The 22,300-nt window shown below is 37.2% G+C and overlaps 1 protein-coding gene across 3 annotated transcripts in view; it reads left to right on the top strand.

Annotated features, from left to right (window-relative positions):
- SYT1 (synaptotagmin 1) overlaps positions 1–22,300 on the top strand; it is a 272,094-nt gene that overhangs the window by 30,869 nt on the left and 218,925 nt on the right. For 2 of the 3 annotated variants that reach the window (XM_061454714.1, XM_061454710.1), the window contains exon 2: positions 11,319–11,380. The exons of the other annotated variant lie outside the window; for it this stretch is intronic. The gene's annotated coding sequence lies outside the window, so the exon portion shown is untranslated. The remainder of the gene's footprint in view (positions 1–11,318; positions 11,381–22,300) is intronic. 3 annotated transcript variants of the gene reach the window in all.

Genomic DNA, 22,300 nt, shown 5'->3' with positions numbered 1-22,300 from the left:
TAAAGAATTAAAATAATCTTAAAACATGCTTAATGGTACTAGTTCTTCATTGGATCATTCAGCAGAGAACTTCACCGTTTTGAGTGTTAAGCAGCTTCCCTCTGTTGGGGTTGCTCTGAGATCTGTGTCATTACAGCAGTTTGATATAGATCAAAGAAGGAAGAGTAAGAATAAGAAGGCAGAATAAGAATAAGAAGAATAAGAAGGAAGGGGGATAAATCCCCCTCCAGACCTAGACTGACTACAGAATTGAGGACGGACCTGCAGGAACTGGACAAAAGGATCAGAAGTCTCATAACCTAACTGCAGTGTTGCTCCCCTTGATTAGGCTAGCATTAAGTGTGCCTTTTCTGTGCCCCTCCTTAAATGTCTGATACAGCCTGGTTTGAGAATATATTCCAGTAGTAGGTGTTCAGTGGCCAGGCTAGCTTTGTCAGTTAGAAAACCAGATAAGGCCCATTTTGGATAATGATGTTCTCTGTTGAGGTAGAGTGTGTCCTGCTTCCAGATGATTCAGACATTTGTTATGTTTTCTAACTTTCTGCTTCTGCCTCTTCTGGGCCATGGGTAGTACAGATTGCTTTTGTTTTATAGTCTTAGCTAATGTGTTTGCAAATTGCAGTGAAAGAATCTCAGAAAATTACCCTATACATCAGCTGAGACAGAACAAATGGTTTTTCCCTTCAGACTGCTCCAGTGTTCTATTTGAGTACAAATCAGTAGTTTTTATGAAGTGGCTAAAGTTTTGTCTGAATAAGCTGTATTTCAGAGAACCTAATAATAAAAAATTAAACAGGTTTCCTCAAGATGGCTAGGAAGATTAAATTAAAGGGTGGTTTACGTTAACATTTGGATCTGCAAAGAGGAAGAAATATTGCTATGTGGAATGCTTAGCTTCATTAGCAAAAGTAGCCCAATTAAAATATTTGCCATATGTTTTTTTTTAGGGATTTCAAATAGACCTTTCTTGAATTTTCCTTGATTCAGAGATGCTAACATTAAATGTGACACATGAGATAGTAATTACAAGGTAATTATTTGATTTTTACTGAACAGACATTTCCATTAGGTTCCTTCTGGCATTATCTAGCTGAGGAAGTTTATTTTATAGCCAAGTGCAATATCAAGATGTCTTTTCTTCACTCAACTATGTAAGGAACAATAATGATAACTACCTCTTTTAATGTTCCTAGCCATCTGTACCTTGACACTCTGCAGTGTCTGAGTGCTACTTTTTGATTAGGCTATCAGATTTGGTGAATGTGGACGTGATGCTTCCTTTCTTTCCACTCATGGAGATTTGCAACACTGCCACTTGTCTTTTATCCTGCTTTTTGTAATAATATCTTTGCATGTAATCTGTAAGGATTGGCTGTTAAGTTCTCCTGTCACAGCCCAGGGTGACACCGGAGATTAAAAGGTCTGCCTAAATTCCCCTATCTAGGTTTTTGCTTGTACTTTCTAGATGAAAGAGTCATGATGCTTCAAAGTTTCATCTCTAGGATTGGAAAATCAGATGCATTTGTCAGGCATGTGCACATAGTGTGTAAAGAAATGTTTTAAGATACTGAAATTATATCTCTAGATGATGTTACACACCTATGAATTTAGACACAAATCTCTGCAGCAACAGGCTAGTTAAAACTTTTACTGTGCTTCCATGAGGGTGAGATTAAATTTACTTCAGATGCGAGCTCTACCCAATTCTTTGACCAGGGAAGGAAGCCAGGGTAGCCAGATGGTATGTTACTATGTGCCACTAACTATGAAAAGTAGCAAGACTTAGACGCACTACACTGAAACATCACTTGTGCTTGGTTAAGAGCCCTGATGAATAAATACTTTGCCTTGCACAGCTGGCCAAGCTGTTGACCATTTGTCTGAGGGGTACTGAATTGTGCAGTGCTGCTGAGTTGGCTTAGCAGTTTCTGAGAATCAGGGTAGCACCTGCAACCACGGCCACTTACATACTGACCCTTTTTATAGTCTTTGTCACTCAAGGTTCACTCTTGTCATTTAGGTTATATGTTTCTCATAGGATCATAGAATAGTTTGGGTTGGAAGTCATCTTAAAGATCATCTAGTTTCAACCCCCCTGCCATGGGCAGGGACACCTTCTTCTAGACCATGTTACTCAAAGCCCCATCCAGCCTGGCCTTGAGCACTGCCAGGGATGGGGCAGCCAGTTCTCCTGTTAGCTTCCGGAGAGGGCCCATGTTGTCCCTAATCTGTCTTTTATTTTCAGTGTACCTATAGAATCCCTTCCTGTTATCTTTCACATCCCTAACCAAGTGTAATTCTAACTGGGCCTAAACTTTCCTAGCATGCTGTCCCTAGCTTCCCGGACAGCATCCCTGTATTCTTCCCAGGTTGCCTGTCCTTGCTTCCACCTTTTATAAGCCTATTTTATAAATCCATTTTATTTTTGGTTCCTTTGTACTACAGACGCAAGGTGCACTTTTTAACAATTGCTTAAGGGTTTTTTTACTAACTATAAGAAGGGGCTAATGTGCTAATATGCTAAAGAGGACAAAGAACATGGGATAAGATGAGTTCATATTTTCCAACAGACTTTGTGATGTTTATACAACAGACTTACAGTAGTAATCCATTCTTGTGACTAATAAATCCAAGGGAGAAATTGCACTTTTAATATTTTTAACATAAATAATTATGGAGATAATGGATCCTGGAGAGGGACTCTTCACTGGGGACTGTAGCAATAGGACAAGGGGGTAATGGGTTTAAACTAAAGCAGGAGAAGTTCATGTTGAATATAAGAAAGAAGTTCTTTACTGTGAGGGTGGTGAGGCACTGGAACAGGTTGCCCAAAGAAGTAGACCAATGGTCCATCCCTGGCAGTGTTCAAGGTCAGGTCGGACAGAGCCTTGGGTGACATAATCGAGTGTGAGGCATCCCTGCCTCGGGCAGGGATGTTGGAACTGGATGATCTTAAGGTCATTTCTAACCCTGACCATTCTATGATTCTATATGAGAGAAAATGTGATCTGATATTATACCAAGGGTGAGTTATCATCTTTTAGTGTACATATCCATGTAAACCTCAGAGTAAGTCTGTTTAGGATTTTCTCTTACTCTACAAAGTTAACTTTGAAGGGATGCATTTAAATGGCCAGCAAATACTGAAGTTGTTGACAGTATGAGTCTCTTTAGCGTAATATAAAAAGGTTATCAGAACAGCTTGTCTACAGATTACATTGCTTCATCTGCTGAAGTGCTGATACTCAGTGTCAGGTTTTATGGGTAAATTGCTTGCCCAGATTACTGCATTTTTGTAAGGTAGAATTGAGAAATAAGTTTTAAAAACCCTCGCATCAGACTTAGAGAACAAAAAGACCAGCAGTATTATATAATGTATAATCACTTCCTGCAGTGTCTTGCAGCAGGTTCTTTCGTCCTGCAATAAAAGCAATTAGATTTTGAATCTCCAAACACTGGAATGCAGCCGAATGTGTATTGAAGGTTCTGAAGTTCTTCAAAGTGTTTACAGTTAGATGGCTTGTGTTAGTTCCATGAAATGCTTCAGCTGTTAATGTAAAGACCTGTGTTATCTTTCTAGGAAGGACCTGGAGACTGATTAAAAACCTTCGCTGTGCTTTTAAATAGATCTTGGTCTATAGCTGTAACAAGAAACCTAAATATGACTTCTGAAACCGATTTTACTACAAACTGTTTTCTTATCGTTTCATATAAGCCAAGAAATCTCTTCTAAATAGTGTTATAAAGCAACTCATGGAAAACTGGGTTAATTTTTTTTTTCCTAAAATGATTTAGAAAATGATGTTAGGTTTTTTAACTTTTTGTGTAGGAAAGCCTGAAAATATTTGGAATTAAATCTGATGAAATGCCATGTGAGCATTGTTTGTCTCATCTGAAGCCTTGACAACTTTCACTTACGAAAATTAAGTTATACTCTGGTGTTAAAAGTTTTTAAGGCTTTTTATTGCTAACAAAAGTTAGTAGTATTTTCATGTGTTCATAGTTGCAAATGTAGGCTTCACGTAAAGTTTAAAAATTCAACTCTTTTTTCTAAGATAATAGCAGACATACCCAGCAGTCACAAAGCAGGAATGGCAAGCTCTGCATTGTGAACATTCTTCCCAGAACAGTTCCTGTGTGGCAGATGCAGTAAAGTGGTTGAAGTGTCCCTATATAGTGTGAATACTTTCAGCTTGTCTATTTTAACCATCTGTCATATGCAGAGTTTGTGCCACATTTGGTGTTCATCCACATCTCTGGTGCATCTGACATCTCATTTATACAGAAGAACCACAGTAGTTTCACTGTGAAATGGGTGTTGGTAGAGGAAGAGCCATACATTGTCAGTGGTAGGTATAGGGAAAGACGTTAGTGCTGCCAAAAATTCTGATGATCCTTTGTCATTCTTGCCTTTGGCCAAGAGTTGTCATAAGAACAGAAGCTCAAGTTGATTCAGATAACAATTTGTGACTGTATTCTCACTGGCACTATTATCACCGTTAATAGGGTTTCTTTCATGAAAAGAGAATCTTTTAGTGCCCACTGTTTCATGCGATTGTTTATTGATCACAAAGTTATGATACTGACCTAAGTGGGGTTGATTGAAATATCAGAGTAGATGGTTCTTTTGGCATCAAGCCAAGTGTAAGGGCAAAATGGAAGCTGGAAAAAGTTGTTGAGCAACAGGAGAAGTGAATCCACCAGGACTGAGAACCAAAAAGGGCAGCAAGACAAGTTTTGTGCAGTGCTAATAGGAGAAACAGAAGCTGAGAATGCATGAAGCATTATGCAGCTGGGAGAGAAATGCAGCAGCGCTTGAGCAGCAGCTAGCACTTACTGAGTGTTAGTAGCTATTCTGTAGCCTGTGTATGAGTTGGGTGTAGCAGAAACACAGTATGTCCGATGAAGGTGTGGAGCATAAGCAAGAAAAGACTAGTCATTTTTCTTATGGAAAAAGGACCACAGAGCCCCTGTGGAGTTGAAACTTTTGGATCTTTAATCTGCCAAGAACTGAAATTTTGAGGAAGCCACAGGTGAGCAGCATCTTTGAACATTAGGCCGCAGGTAACTATGTGCAAGTGAACATAGGCCAGAAAAAGCAGCTTAACTGCTAGTATTGTAAAAAAGATCACCAGAAACAAATCCTGCAGTAAGTAGAGTCCTTCACTTAGTAGAGAAATCCCTAGAGCTGAAAACTGTGTTTGACTTTAACCGTAAGGGTCACATGGTGGGGATGGCTGAGCCACATCCCAACCATGGGGTGGGGATGGCTGAGCCACAGACTGAGGGTCTGAATACTGGTTTTGCTACTAGTGGCTACAGTAACACTGCATGTGTATTCTACTACACTGAAATATTTGAATACTGTCTGTCAAGACCTAAGAAAAAGTTGTAATCTACTTAGTAATTGTAAACGGCTGTCCAAATGCAGCTTCCTTATATAGGTACTCTGTCTTTACATACCGTGCTGAATAAATGCTCATGTGTGTGAATAAGGATGAGAGAATATCTCCTGCCCCACCAGGAAGTGTGTGGTACAACCAGTATCTTTTTCATTATGTTGGTCTAAATTTCTCCCTTGTCATTAAAAAATGACTCCTTATCTTCATTTATCTTTTCTTTTGCATTTCCTGTTTCAGTAGTTGTTTCCTTTCCCTTAAGAAAACCAGAGGCAGATATCATTTCCCAAAAACTTATTCCCTGTCCTGTTTTTTCCTCCTAGGTTTTAAAGGACACATCTGAGTTTTATTTTTTTTGTCTTAAAGCCTTAGATTGTTTTAAAGCCTACTGGTCCAAAATGTGAGTGCTGGTGGGTATATTTTTGTGTCGCTCTCACCATGTTACTCGCATTCTCTGCACAGTCCGAGAGGCTTTCCAGAAAAGAGGGTTGATAGAAATACTTAGCTTCCTTACCACTCTACATTCTCTTAACAGGCTTTTAATGAAATTTGCAGTAAAGATGCCTATAAGTACTGTTTTGGGTTTGTTTTCTTTTTTTTTGTTGTTTTTTTTTTCACTAGAGAACTTTTTATTCTGGATTTTGATTTGCAGACTGTCAAAAACTACTGAGCCTCCTTTCATTCATTATTTTGTAACTCGTTTCTCTCTGCACAGTCACTTCTACCATGATATGTGTACTTCTTTATCGAGTAATACATATTGGTTTTACTCTTCTGTACTGTTCCCCATCATTTCTTTCTGGCAGGAAGGCACGGTAATGGGTGTGAGGCGGGGAATGCTGTCATATAGTATATGGTAATATAAAAGAGTGGTATTTAAGGGTTTGGGTTTTTCTATATGGAGGTGTATTTAAAATTAGTTTCTGTTTTGTTATAGTACAGGCCTGAATTCAGCTAGGAATGACCTCAATAGTGCCTGTTTTAATGTAATCCCTGCTTGCTGACTGCTGTTCCAAGAATAAAAATTTAAGCCAAAAGATTTAATGAAATCCTTTGGGATTAGTGCTCACTGCGCTGGGGAAATTGCATATCAACCTTTTCTCTGTAATCTAACTGTATGACTTGGTATTTGAATAGGAGGGTATCCAAGAGAGACAACTCTGAGTTCATCAATAATTTACATTTTTGTAAGTTACAAACTTGGTATTTGGGATTCTGTTGCCATAGCAATCCATCTGGGCCTGAAGGGATAGTGTTCTAAGTGGTGGTTGTATAGGGATTCACAGTGTGTGCTTTAAATCCCTTCCAAACTAATCCTCAGATCTGTTTTGTGACTTATTTGAGGTTTTCTCAAAATCAGTGTTACTCACAGTAAAAAGTTTATGCTGAGCAAATTAAGCCCATAAAATATTAGGCTATGCATATCATTAAGGACTGTAAAGTTCATAATATATGGCAATTTCTGTTTCAATATGTGAAGCAATTAATAAATGCCTACAACTCCATTTTTTTCAAAATACATTTAAATTTTTGTACATTATGCAACTAGAAATTATCCACACGCTATGCTAGTTATTAGCTAATTTGAACTTCATAATCGAATGCTAGCCTCATTTTCCCAGATGTCAGTTCTGTTGTTTTACAGGATATCTGTCTATTCATAATACTTTATAACTTCCACTTTCAATTAATCTGATTTTCTCTCATATCACAGAATCACAGCATGGTTTAGCTTGAAAAGGACCTTAAGATCATCTAATTCTAGCACCCCTGCCGGGGGCAGGGACGTCTCACACTAGACTATGTCGTCCAAGGTTCTGTCTAACTTGGTCTTGAACATTGCCAGGGATGGAGCATTTCCCACCTCTTTGGCCAACCTGTTCCAGTGCTTCACCACCCTCACAGTAAAGAGCTTCTTCCTTTTATCTAACCTGAACTTCCTCTGTTTAAGTTTAAACCAATTACCCCTTGCTCTGTCCCTCCAGTCCTTGTAGACCCTCTTCAGATATTGGAAGGCTGCTGTGAGGTCTTCACGCGTCCTTCTCTTTTCTAAAGCAGAGGATAAGCTCTGCAGTTTCCATTTTCATTTCTAACACTACTGGAGCTGGGTTTTGAGGCAGAGCTGCTAAATTCAGCTGCTTCTTTTCTGAAGTTTGGTTTATATTTTCTTACTTTGCCACCCAACATTATTGTTCAAAACCTCCTATATAGGCCACATAAATAGATGTTCTCAGGTTTGAAAGACGGATCAATAAAGTCCTTAGCAAACCAGCAAACCTAGGCTAAGTTTCAGCTCTGTCAAAACCAAAGCCCTTCTGAAACTGATTTCTAGAGCTTTTAGTTCTGTTAACAAAAACATTGTCCACTTGTGCTCCCAAACTGTCACTAAACCATAATGACAATGTATTAGCAGCTCTTTATTATTCCAAAGTAAAAAGATTCGGTTTTCAAAATTATTCCTCAGTGTTTGAAAAGAGAAATACTCAAATAGCAGCCATATGCTCTACTAATGAGTGTTTAGCCCATGATCCTAAAGAGACAAAAATTCTTTCTTCATGGAGCTTGTGGAAGATCACACGGTTCTTTCAGGCTGTAAAATTAGTAATAGACTAAAGCAACTGCAGATGGCTGAAAAGATCTTGAGAAATCTTTAATTACCATGCAGCTTCCCTTTCGTCTTCTCCATTGCAGTCCACAATGAATAGTGAAGTTTGTAATAGAAGGGGCTTATTTTTGCCATGATTCTGTGATGCTAAAAATGTTTTTTGTCATCTGTAATAAATGTAAATCTACTCTGTTGCCAAGTTAAACAAGAGTTTCCTGAGAAAAATGGCAAAGAATCCTTCCTTGCAGCGGAGTAGGGTTTTGTTTCATGAGCAAAGGTATGGATGTATATATTCTTAAATTCAGTGTAGTCGACTGCACTTTGTTTATTTTACAGGTCCATTTCTTCTACCCCAGCTTAATGGACTGTTTTCATAACTAGTTACCGGTAAAGGTGACTGGGAACAGGCAGCTTAGAATTAACTAAAAAAAAAGCTTTGTTTTGATTGCTTTTGCATGTCCTTACTACTAACTGAAGTTCAAGGTGATCATTTACATGATTACTTACCCTAAAATTACATGCCCTAAAGTATCTTCTGTAGATACCATTTGTTAAATATTGATTATGCGTCAAAGGGATATTATAAGATGTATCCAGGCATATCAAAATGTGTTTCTGTTGGTATTTCCAATGGCTTCATTAGGAAGAGTCTTCCCTTGCAAATATTACCGAAATGAAAATGGATCTTCGGAAGATACTAGTGGTATGACAGATGCTATTTGTAGCTCTGGAAATATGGTTGTCACTGCAGGAGATCTCCTGCACTGAAGACCCACAGGAGTCCATAACCAAGGGTTAATGAAGTAATCTTCCAACACATCTCATAAAAAATAGCCTGTGTTTAATAGTAAGTGATAGAAACATAGTTTAATTTCTCTGGTCATTTTTTGATCTTTCTCTAGGAATGCAAATCTTTCCTGTTTATTTATCTTTATGTATTTTTAGCTCTGCAGATCCTTGAAAAGAGTGCTGCTATTCAGTCTCCTTGATAAGTGTTAATTTTTATAGATTGGGTTTTACTAATTTATTCCAGATCGGCATTATGCTTTTCATATGTTTTAGAAATTCCATCTGTCAGCTTCAAGGGAGCAGGCGGGCTGACTCTGCACTTAATGAAGCACCACACTTATTCATGGTTTCACTTACATTTGTTTCTCTAGCACATAGCCTGTATTTTTGTTCAGTTATTCCCAATTAATACTCAAGTAAACATCTGTCTCCTCCTCTCCTCTCCTCTCCTCTCCTCTCCTCTCCTCTCCTCTCCTCTCCTCTCCTCTCCTCTCCTCTCCTCTCCTCTCCTCTCCTCTCCTCTCCTCTCCTCTCCTCTCCTCTCCTCTCCTCTCTCCCCTTTCCTCCCTTCCCCTTCCCTCTCTTCTGTTTTTTTCTCTCTTTGCAGCAGAAGGAAATAGTTAAATCTTCTGAAAGGCTCAGTAATAATTTGACACAGCTTGACACAGACAGCTTAGAGAAACAGGGGAAGATTAAGACAGTGTACCGCAGAGCAGGTGTGACTGTTTATTTCTCTAAGGCACTTGCAGCTAGCTACCTCTACTCAAATGCAAGATGTACACAGAGACCTGAACCAAAACCCTGACTTTCAACCCCAGGAGAAGGTTGGGATTAGAGCTTTTAATTGAAGCCTGTCTCTGAGTATATCTGAATTTCAAATCCTTCAGTTTGTGAAGGCTTGAATGAGAGGGGAAGGCAAAGTTTTGGTTGAACCAATTCAAGAGGTATTTGAGTACAGGAGCTGAGATTAGGTCTGTCATAACCTGTACTAGGATATTGATACAGCTAGTAAGGAACACTAAGCTATGTAGGGCCTGTTAAGACTAATGTCAGATGTATTACAAGCTCTGGGATAGAAATTAGTTGATCCCACAGCTATGTTTTACACTAGCATCTGAATTATTCTAAACCTTTTGGAATTAGGGTTTCATGTATCATCCATCTAGCTTTACATTGGTCAGGTGCTCCAGAACCCCTCACCAATGTCTAGGACATAACAAAATAGGCTCTAAGAAGAGTTCCAAAAAGTTTAAAACTTAATAACAACATAATATTGTATGCTTAGGACACATGGACTATGGAGCCCTCAGCTCCATAGCTTTGTTACCTAATAGGTTTGTTCAGTAGAGTGACATGCCAAGTGAGTGATGTCTGGGATATCATAAGTATTGACAGAACTATACAGAAGGCAATATGATTTTTTTTCTACAAAGAAGGAAATTTTGATTTTTTTAATCAGCTATGTTCTGAATCCTTTATTATTTGGGTCTTGGAGGATGGTTAATTTAGAGTGAGATGCTGAATGGAACAGTGATTTCCTTTTTTAAAGACTACAGTATGGCTTGATGTGATGTAGTTTGACAATTTTAGGTAACGGCAGTTTCATGTTCCTATGAAAAAATGGATGTAAAATTAAAAATGCATTTACCTGTCTTGGTAGCTATACATTTGGCTCTCTTTTTCAACTGCATCAGAATTGGTCATCCTCCCACTTAAGTGCCTTCACAGTTTGCTCCTGCCTACTTTCATGTTGGTGTTGCCCTTACTGCCCATGAGTCCCACTTTTCTTCCTTCTTTCATGCAACATTTATTCATGAAAATTGTTAATAGCAAAAAAAAAAAAACAAAACAAAGCTGGTATGCTATTTTCCTCCAAATCCTGCCTTAAACCTTACCTCCGTTGTGATGCCTGTAAACTGCCCAAGAAAGGCTAAGCAGCTGGTGTGCTGTGATCAGTACTTCTTATGCTAATTGTCTGCATGAAACTGTGGGAGCGAGGCATCAAACGCCCCTCTGCAGCAGGTTCCACTCTCCTCCAGAAGTAATATGGAGAAGCTGTGGCTGTTGTTGGATGTACACATTATTTCTTCCTTAACACCTCAGTGTAATGAGTTAATCCAGACAAGATACAATACAGCATGAGAATTTAAATTTGACCAGAGGATTGCCAACCTCACAGGTGTGAAAGCCTGCCACCTTCCCTGAATGTAGAAGAGCTGCAGGTGCCCAGATGCAGTTCAGATGCCCAGAATTTGCTGTGAGGTTTCAAAAGAGATTTGTCCCCTGAGTCTGTGGCTTTCCTATCTCTGCTACTATTGTAAGACCTAGGGCTGGAAACTTTGCCTTTTCAGGAAAAGGAGCGATACAGATTTTTTCCTCTGGACACTTTCACAAAAAAACCTGAGGCTTTAAATCTTGGAGGAAACCAAAACTAAATGTGAAATTGTTAAACTTCTATGGCACAAGTGAAATTAGGTAGTTACTTTTGTATAGATGATAAATGCATGTATTTGTTTTTCTTACAGAAACGTGGAGTCCTGAATAAACAGAGAGAAGAGAGTTAAGCACACACTCTGTATTGCAAACAGTAAGTGACCAGACTACAAACTCTGAAACCAAACACTCTTTGTACTTCCATTTCTTTTTTGTTTGTTTGGGTTGGTTTGTTTTTTGTTCACAGTTCTTTTAACACACATAAGAAATCAGTGCATTGAGCATTTCTGCCTCTTATCCAACTCGCTTTCATTTAACAGGGCTAGACTTTTACTAATCCTATGATCATTTTAGGTAAGAGGCACAGATAATCCACACAATGTGTCTTCAGCACTGCCCATACCGAGAATATTTTCTTCTCAGTTAAAGTGTATCATAATACTAGAATGTACCAAGCTAAAAACAATATTGCTGTTATTATTATCACATTTGTTCACACCTGAGATTTTGCAGAAAAACAGGTTTATCAGTGTAATCAAATCTTGTTGGGTCAGCACACAAATAAGATTTTTATGGGTTTGTATTAACCACTTAATCACTAACTAATTGTTCTGAACTACCCTGGTCATAGCTGTGCTGTTCACTGCACAGTATCTTCAATCACAGTGAACATCAGGAGATTAAGACTACTCACTGAGACAAGAAAATGAGCTATGGTTCTGTTGTGGATGATTTCTGTCATCCTTTGAAAGAAATCTCAGATTGCTGGTTAAGTGCCAGTCGTGATACAGTACAGAGCAGACACTGCTTTTATTGCCAATCCTAAACCATATGCCCTGGGAAACATAGCAGGTTATATGGGTGTACTGCATTGCTGGGTATTAAAAGGTAGCAATATAGTTGGAGAACCAATGTGAAGGCATTTCTATTAACAGTTTTAACAAAACAGTGCATCTGTGCTAGGTGTTAATAGAGCTTGCCTTTTCGTGGGAGAAGACTGTGGACAGTAAGTAATGTACAGAGTATATGTGCTCTTCAGCACCATTCTGCTTCTAGAATGTACATTTGACAGTATGTAATGAAGAACTGAAGGAATTTTATTGACACATATGAAATCTCTCTTCATGTAGCTAAACTGGTGTATGGAACAGACTAGTTTTTGATAAAAATAAATCTTGAATATTTTTTGGCAAACAGCAAAAATAAAACTTTGGTGGAAAAGAATATGTATAAACCTCTTAGAATCTTCCTGATCTTTGGCAAAGTTTGAGCTTGCTGTTTCTAGTACCAAATAGGAAGTCTGCAGACCAAGAGCATTGCTGATGTTGTTGTTGGGTAATAATGCAAATAATACCATATGCCTGTATCTAAGGAACTTGTGAAGGGTTGCAGCATAGTGTAACAGGGTTCAGCTCTTGCAATTTTTATTTGACATGTGGAAAGATATGGTGGAACTTTTAGGAGTTGTTATTTAACACATGGGATACCTTCAACTAAATCAGTTATGCTTTTCCCCCAGACCTTATGTTTTGGCATCAGATGACTGACAGTTACATACATAAATATTAGCAATTTCATGCAATTTGTATAACTCAACTAGTGTATGTATACAAAAAAAAGTAGTTGTTGGAGGCCTGTTTGTAGAAAGTAGATTTCACTACTGCAGACACTCCAAAACTTTCTCCTCACTTGTATTCCTGTGTCAAGTGGCCAGAAGTACCAGGCAGCAGTTTCAGAATAGTGTGGATTTGTGTATAGTGAGAAAAAATTAATCAATTAATATTGGTACTCCATCACGTAAAATTTTTCTCTCCCCTGCTGGCAGAATAGGTTGACAGAACCTTTTCATAGTATCCATCAGTTAATTTTATCAGTCATGCTATTATGATTATAAGCTACAAATGATCTAACAATGAATATATAATTACAGAAATGAAACTGTACAGTGGTTATTTAACATTTACAATATGTAATTTATTTAATACTCTCTTTGGAATATACATGAGAAATTAGAATAATAAAACAGAAATAAGATTACATTTATCTCTCATCTGTCATCAGTGAGGAGCAGCTTGATCAGGCTATACATTCAACCATTTAGGGAAGTTCATGTAGGCTACCTCTGGGGTTGGTTAAAACACCCATGTGAACTGTATGTTATTTATATGCTAAGCAACAAGTCATTCTTCTGACACTTTGGATCTTTGCTTTAAAATACTTTTTTTCTCCCAACCTTAATTAAAACCTAAATTTTAAAATACCCAGTGCTGAGAGGTAAAAAATAATTGGATTCCAGATATAGGAAGAAGATAAAATTAATATTGTTCTTATTAAGAACAGAATACAATAAAAATCATAACATACTGTATTTTTGGGGGTTTAATTGTTCTCATCTCAGGTTTAAATAGAAGGGCCTGTATCATTTGTCTTTGATATTGCAAAGGGTTGATGTCATCTTTTGTGGAAGAGGAAAAAAATCTTGCAACATGTGTTCCAAAAAAGGTGCCCATTTGACCTCCACATAGTCATCAGCAATCAGATTTCATCTGCCGCATGCTGTATTTTATCAGATAATCAACATATCTGGTGGCTGCTGGTTAATAACAGTTTTTTTCATTTTTGTTTAATAAAGGCAAGTGGCATAAATTAGGGTGCTGCACAAACGAAGCACTTATACAGGAGGATGATGGCCAGACTGTGTTCTGTGAGCAGAGGAAGTTTGCCCTACTGAAAATCATTGTATGGGCAGTTTGACTCCATTATGTGTAGGAAAACTAAATTCATGCACATGAGCACGCAATGTTACCATTGTTTACTCTAATATCTATTTCAAAAGCTACCATGGTTTATATTTTGCTATTTACTATAGTATATCTAGAGGTGTGTAAAGTACCATAAATGAAGTAGCTACATGAAGGGTTCCTAGGTTTGGAAGAGACAGTTTTGTAAAAGTTGATTTTATGAGCCTTCAAAAAGAAATGACCCTGTGGTTTCTGAATGTTCACTGCTAATAACAATAATCTTCCCTTGCATTACGATTTTAATCTTTCATTGCAATATAGTAATCTAGAAGCAGCATGGAAGCGCCCTCATTCCCTGTGCTCCCAGGTTTTGTCATTGCCCATTAAAATTCATGTGCGTGTACTGCAGGCTTGCATAAAATAGTTCATTCGAGTGTTCACACTACCTGAATTCTTTAATGAGGTCTTCCCCTAAATTAGTTTCACTTTTTTTCACTTAAATTAGTTTCTTTTTTCTCCCTGGGTGGAAGCGTGAACTTCCAGCGAATTATATAGCAGCACTGGCATAGTGCAAAGGTTTTTTATTTTGGCTCTCTTCTGGTTATTATGTTGAGACTATTCAGAGTAGTATATTCTCTGTGACTCATATGCTTACAGAATTCTGTGCCTCAAAACCTCATTTTTCTTTTTTCTTTTTTTTTTTTAATCGATCTTGTAGTGCAGGCACAGCTTTGCATTTTTAAATGTGAGATCTCTGACACGGATTTAGATTCTGTACTGCTTTGAGGTATGCTAGTTATGCAACCTAATTTTACAAAATGGCTCTGTGTTTGTACTTCCCTGGGGCTTCAGTTTAGATGTCATCTATCATTTTAGCACCGTGATTGATTACTCTCTACTATTTAATCTATCTGCTGCAGCTTCTCAGATTTTTCTTCAATTGGTAAACACATACTTTTCTGAACACATTTTCAAATGATGTGTTTTCCAAGTGCCCCAGAAATCATGTAATCATATTTTTCTCAGCTAGGATTTTAACTATTTCAGCCATTCAATGGTTTTCATAAATTTATTGTCTGATATTTTATCTATTACTTGGAAGTTTTGCATTGGAAATCCGTGCTGTATTTTCCATTTTTCAATGTTATTGCACATATTTAGTGTGAAATATAAGTGTTTTTATCAACTGCTTCCTTGTTCCAGCAAAAAACAGTAAGAGAAATAAGCACACTTTTTAAGCATAGGAGCCAGATGCAGGGCCTGCTGCTGCATTAGACTTTAACAGCCTTTGCACATTAGGTTTCAAAAGCAAAATACTAGATTAATTTGCTGGTTGGAATTTCACAAGCCAGCTTCAGTCAGTAAGGTTAGCATGTGCTTGTTTTCTTGTCTTGTAGACTGTGTTCCTGTACTGTAATTTGCTGTTTTTAGACTTTACATTGAATATCAACTTGGCTATGGCTGTAAATCAGACTTCTTCAGAATAACACCAAGTTTCCACTTAAAAACGGGTTGGGTTTTTCTGCATTAAATCATACTATGTATACAAATGGCAGCATTTTTACACAGTTACTGGGGTAACTTCCAGGAAGCTACTATAATGAACTGTTTCTATGGTCCACATATCAAAGAGATTTTAGTATCAAAATTTCTTTTTCCCACAGTTTTCATTACGGATCTATGTTATCTGTGTTTATGAATGGGGAGGTTGGTCATTTGTTTGGATTTTTTTACTTTTTAGTTACTGATTGCATTTAATATTTGTGATTAAAATCTCTCAGTAAGAAAAATTATACTGTGTCATCATAATGCAGCTTTGCTGACGTTAGTAACTGCTATTGCAGTCCTGTCTCTAAATACAATCAGACAAAATGAATAGACATCTGCAGTGCTGCGTGCTTTTTGGAGGTGGTTTGGTGTTCTTTTTTTATGAGAATGGGCTTTAATCAGCACTTGCCTTTGTTTTGGAATTCTTAATCTCTTTGCACAGTCCTCTTTTAGAGACTGCCAGGTTAGCTTTGGATATATATCTTTGTAATTCCTGGTAGGTGGATTCCAGCCCACATTTTGTTAGAGAATTAGAGACAGCCAGTTCTGTCACTGTTCTGTTACTGTCCTTGTAATGACTCACACTTCAATTAGGAACTTCGAGGACAGAATTTCTTGTCAACTCTGCTATTTTTCATTTATGGTGCGTGAAGGTTAACTCAAAAGATAGCTAATGTGATACAAGTGATTATGTATAATACAGGTTAAGGTGACTTCTCAGTATGGAGTTGGTGGAAGCTAAGGAGCATTATTTGGCAGGTTTGGATCCTCTCCAAGTATGAGTCTGTTGCCTTCTTTCAATGTTTTGCACTATAAATCTTACTTTGAAGACATATAGCCATCATAAATGTCACATCTTGACAGCTTTTCTTATGCGAATGAAACTCATTCAAATCAGTACTCAGGAATGAGAAAAGATGCATTTTTAAGTTATGAGTGTATTGACATTTCCGAAAAGACAAAGAAAATAGGAAATTCCATTATTCACTTCTCCATGTAAATAAAAATGTTTTGCAAAGTCATTACTAAAGATATCACATAAAAATATGTTTTATGATATTAGTCTGCTGTGTTTCTATTGATATGTGAAGTGCATGAAAATAGGCACTGTAGAATTTTTCTTGCAATAAATAATTTTGAAAATGCAAAATTCAGAAGTATGTTAGAAAAAAGAGATTTCTTAGATTAGGATTTTGGGATGGAGGGTGTGCATACTTTAGAACAGCTAGAAATTAAGAGTGATGAGGGATGCTCTGGAATATGTTAGCAGTGCATCTGCAGTGTGTTTCTGGTTCTGTACCTTCAGTTCTGTACTGCAAGATAAAGAGGCAAAGACATGGTTTTGCTGTGAGAGGAGCCTTGGCACAAGGGTTCTTACAGCAGTAGTAATTGATGTATTTCATACTTGTGACTCTTGTAGCTATGCTAATAAATGGAACAACAGTCATCTGAGCTGAAGGCACAAGTTGTTGAACATGATGGTCATAAAGCTCGTAAAAAATAGGCCATATTTACAACCTCTCCAGTTAAAAAAACTTTAGGTAAGCCATTGAAGATACTAAGATTGTGGGTTTTTTTCCATGAGCCATGTGTTTGGGGTTTTTTCTTAGTTCTCCCCAATTTCCATAACTGCCAAACCTCCAAAATCTTGAGGTTTAGAAGGGTACTTTTTCTAATAGAAAGGAGAGGTTTTCATGCAGTCACATGGATCCAGGAGCTGGAGCTTCCAAAGATAACTCCCAAACATTTATTGCAAAGTCTGGCAATACTGTGTAAAATGCGTGATAGCCTAGAGGTCTCTGTTAGTTCTGTGCAGCAGTACACTTTGATCTTTCATATAATAGGTCTCGCAATACCTTTTCATTTCTAAGAGAAAGAGTGCCTAGGCTGCTCTTACACCATAAGCCTGTTTCACTCATCCTTACAAGTTGTGATGCCAAGTGAGAACATTTGGTTTAGGAAGAAGGATGAGAAAAAAGAAATAAGATGTCATTTAGACTGTGCAACCTTAACCATTTTTGATGGGATTTTGCTCTTGGAAGTGAGTCTCAGCATTTGCAAATTTAGTTTAAATGAAATGCTTAACACCAACAGAGTTTATTTAAAGATCTAATTTTCCTTCAGGGATAATAATTTTAAGAACTTTAAACTGCATTAAACCATTAGTTAATAAACTGCTAGCTATTAAACTGTTAATAGTTTATCCTGTAGATAACAGTGATTCCTTTCGGAGAGTTATGGTCTATTGGGCAAATATGCATTTAGGGAAGTTTTAAAAAGGAAATGACATCTGAACTTTAAATTTATATACTTAGACAATTCTAAAGGAAAATAGAATCAGTAGCTTTTTATATATGAAGCCATATGCTCCTCAAAAAGATCTATATGTTTGCTGTCTACAGATATGCTTGTAATAAGGAATTGTTACATCTCAGTTGCTATTTTGTTGTCATTTTTATATTTTCTGTGCGGTTTGATTATTTGCAAGCCTCAGTGTCTGAAGCTGTGACCTATCAGTGCAGCCACTCCAGGTATGCTCTGGAAAACCAGTCCACATCCCAATCCTTGTGGGCTATTTCCATATCCATTTGAAAATAATGAAAGAACTGGAAACCTGACTTGCTTTAAAAAACAGTTGTTAAAAAAATGGTGGGTTATATACAATTTATATGAAACCATTGTTAATGCATATATGTTCATATAATGTTTTGCAAGCCCTCTTTATGTTTGTTCTATTTTCACATATATTTTAAAGACTGTTTCCTCCAGAAGTAATAATTGTAATTTTTATTAATGATCTGCTGAGTAGACTCATTATATTAAATCACAACTAGAATTCTGCTTACACCTACTGTGATTTGAAGCATGTGAAAAGCAGTGCCATGCTATCCAACTCCATCATAGATCATACACAGTGGCTTTCAGAGCCTTCTGGCATTCACAAGAGTGTGACAGCTGTACTTTGCCATTCATATGTGGGCTGTCCTTCATGGCTGATCAATACCAAGACTTCATTTCCTCCAGTCTCTTTGTGGCAGTACTAGCAAGGATGACCCTTGCTGTATCCTGAGTTAGAGTGAAGTTTTTCCTGTTCTTGTCGAGCATTTTTAGTGTTATTGTTGGAAGTTCTTTTTTCATTAATGTGTATCTCTTGTGTATCTCTAGCACATTTTCACTGTGCTATTCCAAAATTAACTTTACTTAACTAACTGTACTTTCATTTGATTTGGGGATTCTTTTTCCTATTAAATTGTGCTTCACAGCTTGAAGAGTGCTTATGTAGACCCACTACCCAAATCAAAGACAAAAATAAATAAATTAGAAGAGAGGGAAAAAAGAAAAGTCATGGAAGAAATCCGGATGTCTGATACTGAAATTTTCCAAGGATGTGTTAGCAGACATAAGCAACTTGCTTAAACCCTCTTAAGTAGCTTTCCTTTTAAAAATGGGCATGGTGGTGCATAACTTTAGAGGAGGTTGGAATTCATTCCTGTGGTGAATTTGATTGTATTGTTACTGGCATGAAAAGAATGAGCTGATACTCTCCCAGTATTGCAAAGGCTTGTTAGATAAATGTGTTCATCAGTACCTAATTATTTTTGATATGTGCTAAAAGAAACTGAGATTATATCTGTTGTTGAGTAAACATGGCTTAAAAAAAAAACAAAACCAAAAAACAAAAACAAACAAAAAAAACCACCTTCCTTGGTGTTTCCTAATCTTCTAATCTTGCCAGTACCTGTATAACAATGAACAAATCCTACAAACATCAAACCGAGTTTCTTGCTGCCGTTTTTACCAGTATAAACTCTCCCTCCCTCCCCTGTTCATTCTCCTGGGGAAAAACAGCAGACTTTATAAGCCTGAATAATGAGATGGGGCCAGGGAAGAGGAAAGCTCTGGTATAATTATCCTAATCTGCTACATATTATTATGACATCTAGCCCTTTATTGCTTCTCATTCTCCTTTCTCCTTTCATTTTTTGTTTATATTCCCATGTTTCTCCCTTTGCTACTGTTTTATTGGCAGCTCTATCTAAATTTAGCTTTTCTTCTAGAGCTATTGTGACCATACTCTTCTGGAAAAGATCCCTCATTCCCTAGGGTCACCTAATTTGTTTTCTTGTAGCTTCCATAGTTTCTGATCTTTTTCATAGAGTTGCTTTCAAAAAGATAGTAATAGGGGTAAAATGCATCTTCTTTCACTTGTATGTTCTGTAGCAAGGTTGTGACTGACCTTACAGAGAGCTGCTTGAGCTAGGATGGAACCTGTTCATGTGATCAGCAATGTGTGTAGACACAGAGAAAGTGCTTGGTTTTATATGCACATTGCCTCTTCCCCATGCCTAGGTATCTTACTGTTATACTATAGAACAGTGAGGGAACCTGGGGTTTGTACCTGTTCTCTCTGCAAGTATTTGTTTCCTTGACATAAGCTCAAAGCTCTTTGGGCATCTTTTCATCCCAGTCAGCAAACTGTCTTTATAGCTTTGCTTCTTCTTTTACTTCCTTTTATACATACTGTGGGAATAGGGATATAAAGTTACATTGCTTCAGGTAGAACACACTAAATTTGCTTATAGATGATACATGAATACATGATCTCTCTGCCTTTTTGTTGGCTGTTAAACCCTTAGCTTTAGCACATAGTGAGTTCTCCAAATTATCTGCCTATAGCACACTATGTCTGATCTGTTTGAAGAGCTTCTGTTTTCTGCTGATTAGATATTTTATGAAGAGCTCCAAAATAACCCCCATATTTGCGTTTCTTTCGTTTCTCCTTGCATGCATGCCTTTGTGCTCTCTTGCTTTTGCTCTCTGTCTCTCTGTTGCTTTTTTCCTCTGTTTGCTGGAACATTATGTCCTCAGTTGTCAAATAGTGTTCTCTCAGCTGAAATTCCAATGCTGAATTGAAAGAAATCAACCAGAAGCTCTGGAAAATGTTTCATTTTTACAGTGATACTGAATTTTATGAGTTTTAAATAAAGAAAAGTCTATTATTAAAAATACACTATTAGGCTTGTGAAAAGGAATCTCTGAGGTTTAACATATAAACCCAGGAACGTCATGATAAAATTACAAAACCTTGAGAGGTTATTTGAATGATCTCCTTGTTTCTAGAGACTAAGTAAAGCTTTGTTTTATTAATCTGATTGTTATTTTATTTGCTACAATATATATCAGGTTTACAGCATCTCTTCAACATCAGCTTCCCAGTAACAGTGCCACCAAAGTGCAACTATCAGCCAGCTGAGTGATACAGATACAACGCCAAAAATAAATATGGATGGTTAAGCAAGTTGTTATTCAGAAAGAGCACATCCATTTCTCTGCAGGAGCAATAGGAGATTTAAAAAAATGTGTGCAAGGTTCAAAAAACTGTTGAACAGTCTGACTAATAAACTGGTTTTGTGAGTTAATCTGTTGGTCAGTCAGTGAGAAAGAGACAGGTTATGAGTTACAGATTATCATGAGCTGCATGGTAGGAGGAAAGCCGTTAACAGAACTGTATGACAGTTGCGAATCATTGCAGCTTAAAATCATCAGGGATACAAAGGCATATTAAAGCCTTCTCTGAAGATGCTCTATAAAGTTGGTGATTGAGATGTGAGTAAAGGCATTTCTGTAGTGCTTAACACTGCTGTGCTGCCAAACAGTATGTGGCTTTCAGGAGGTGAATCAGCATACAGCATATGTGTCCCTGTTTAGCCTTGCCTATTCCTAGACATATATTCTGGTTACCTTCTGGTTACCAAAATGTTGCTTCATCATTATTATTTTTTTTTTTTAGCTTAGGAATACGGTGTAAGTGCTGTCACAACTTCTTAGCAGACAATTATGATAGGGTAGTTGGACAATTCTTTAACAACTTGAAACTCAGTAATTCAGAGTTACCAGAGCTATGTTAATTGATGATATACTGTGATGCAACCTGCCTTATGGAATTTATCTCAAAATAGGGGTTTAGAAATAACTTTCAGGAGATTTCAATGATGTTTGTATGTAAGATCTTTTCAAGTTAATTGAAGTATAGTTAGTACTTCTCATGGAAATTAACAGGAAGAGCAGACCAGCCCTGGGTTACAGTCACAATTTGAGGTGTCACAAACAATCAAACACTCAACTGATACCAAGAAAAAACCCACCAAAATTAGAGAACAGGAGATGTCAAATTGTTTCTAAAAGAAGCATTCATCGGCTGTCATGCTGCTGACTTCTTAAACTCAGTAATCATGTTTGGACTTGGTGTGGTGCCAATAGAAAGGATTTGCTCATTTAGTTTTCAGGGACCAGAATTTTTTTTAGGCTACATCTAGAAATAGTTATCCTCAGAAAAGATATTACACTGCACTGCAGAGAAAGGAAAGAATTAAGGACTTGGAGTGATAATACCAAAGAGTAAGGATGAAACGTCACAGTTGTTTAGATCTAAAAGGGATCTCCATAGTAACTGCATTCATTTAACATGTTTAATACATGTATTACTACCTTTTACTTCTCTGACTGGGTGAATTTTTTTTGTTCACCTAGAATTTCATGTGATTTGTACCATCGATTTCTCTCAGAAAGGGCAAGAGATTGAAATTAAATAAGTAAGGGTGAGCAGGTTAAAATAGGGATGACGTTCTTCAGTAAGTTACGAGTTAATATCAGTATAAAGAAGGAAGAGGCCCAAGAACTGATTCTGAAGGGTCAATATTTATTTACATCTGAAAGGTGTAAATAAGGTGTAATGGAAAGGATATTTGTTACAGGTATATTACCTATATTGGTAAACAAGAGCA

The sequence above is a fragment of the Pezoporus flaviventris genome, unplaced genomic scaffold, assembly GCF_033815535.1.
Source record: "Pezoporus flaviventris isolate CSIRO_AGI_PZ_B2104156 unplaced genomic scaffold, CSIRO_AGI_Pfla_v1 ptg000016l, whole genome shotgun sequence".
NCBI lineage: Eukaryota > Metazoa > Chordata > Aves > Psittaciformes > Psittacidae > Pezoporus > Pezoporus flaviventris.
The sequence above is the reverse complement of the archived record's forward strand: the minus strand, read 5'-3'. Positions and strand labels throughout refer to the sequence as shown.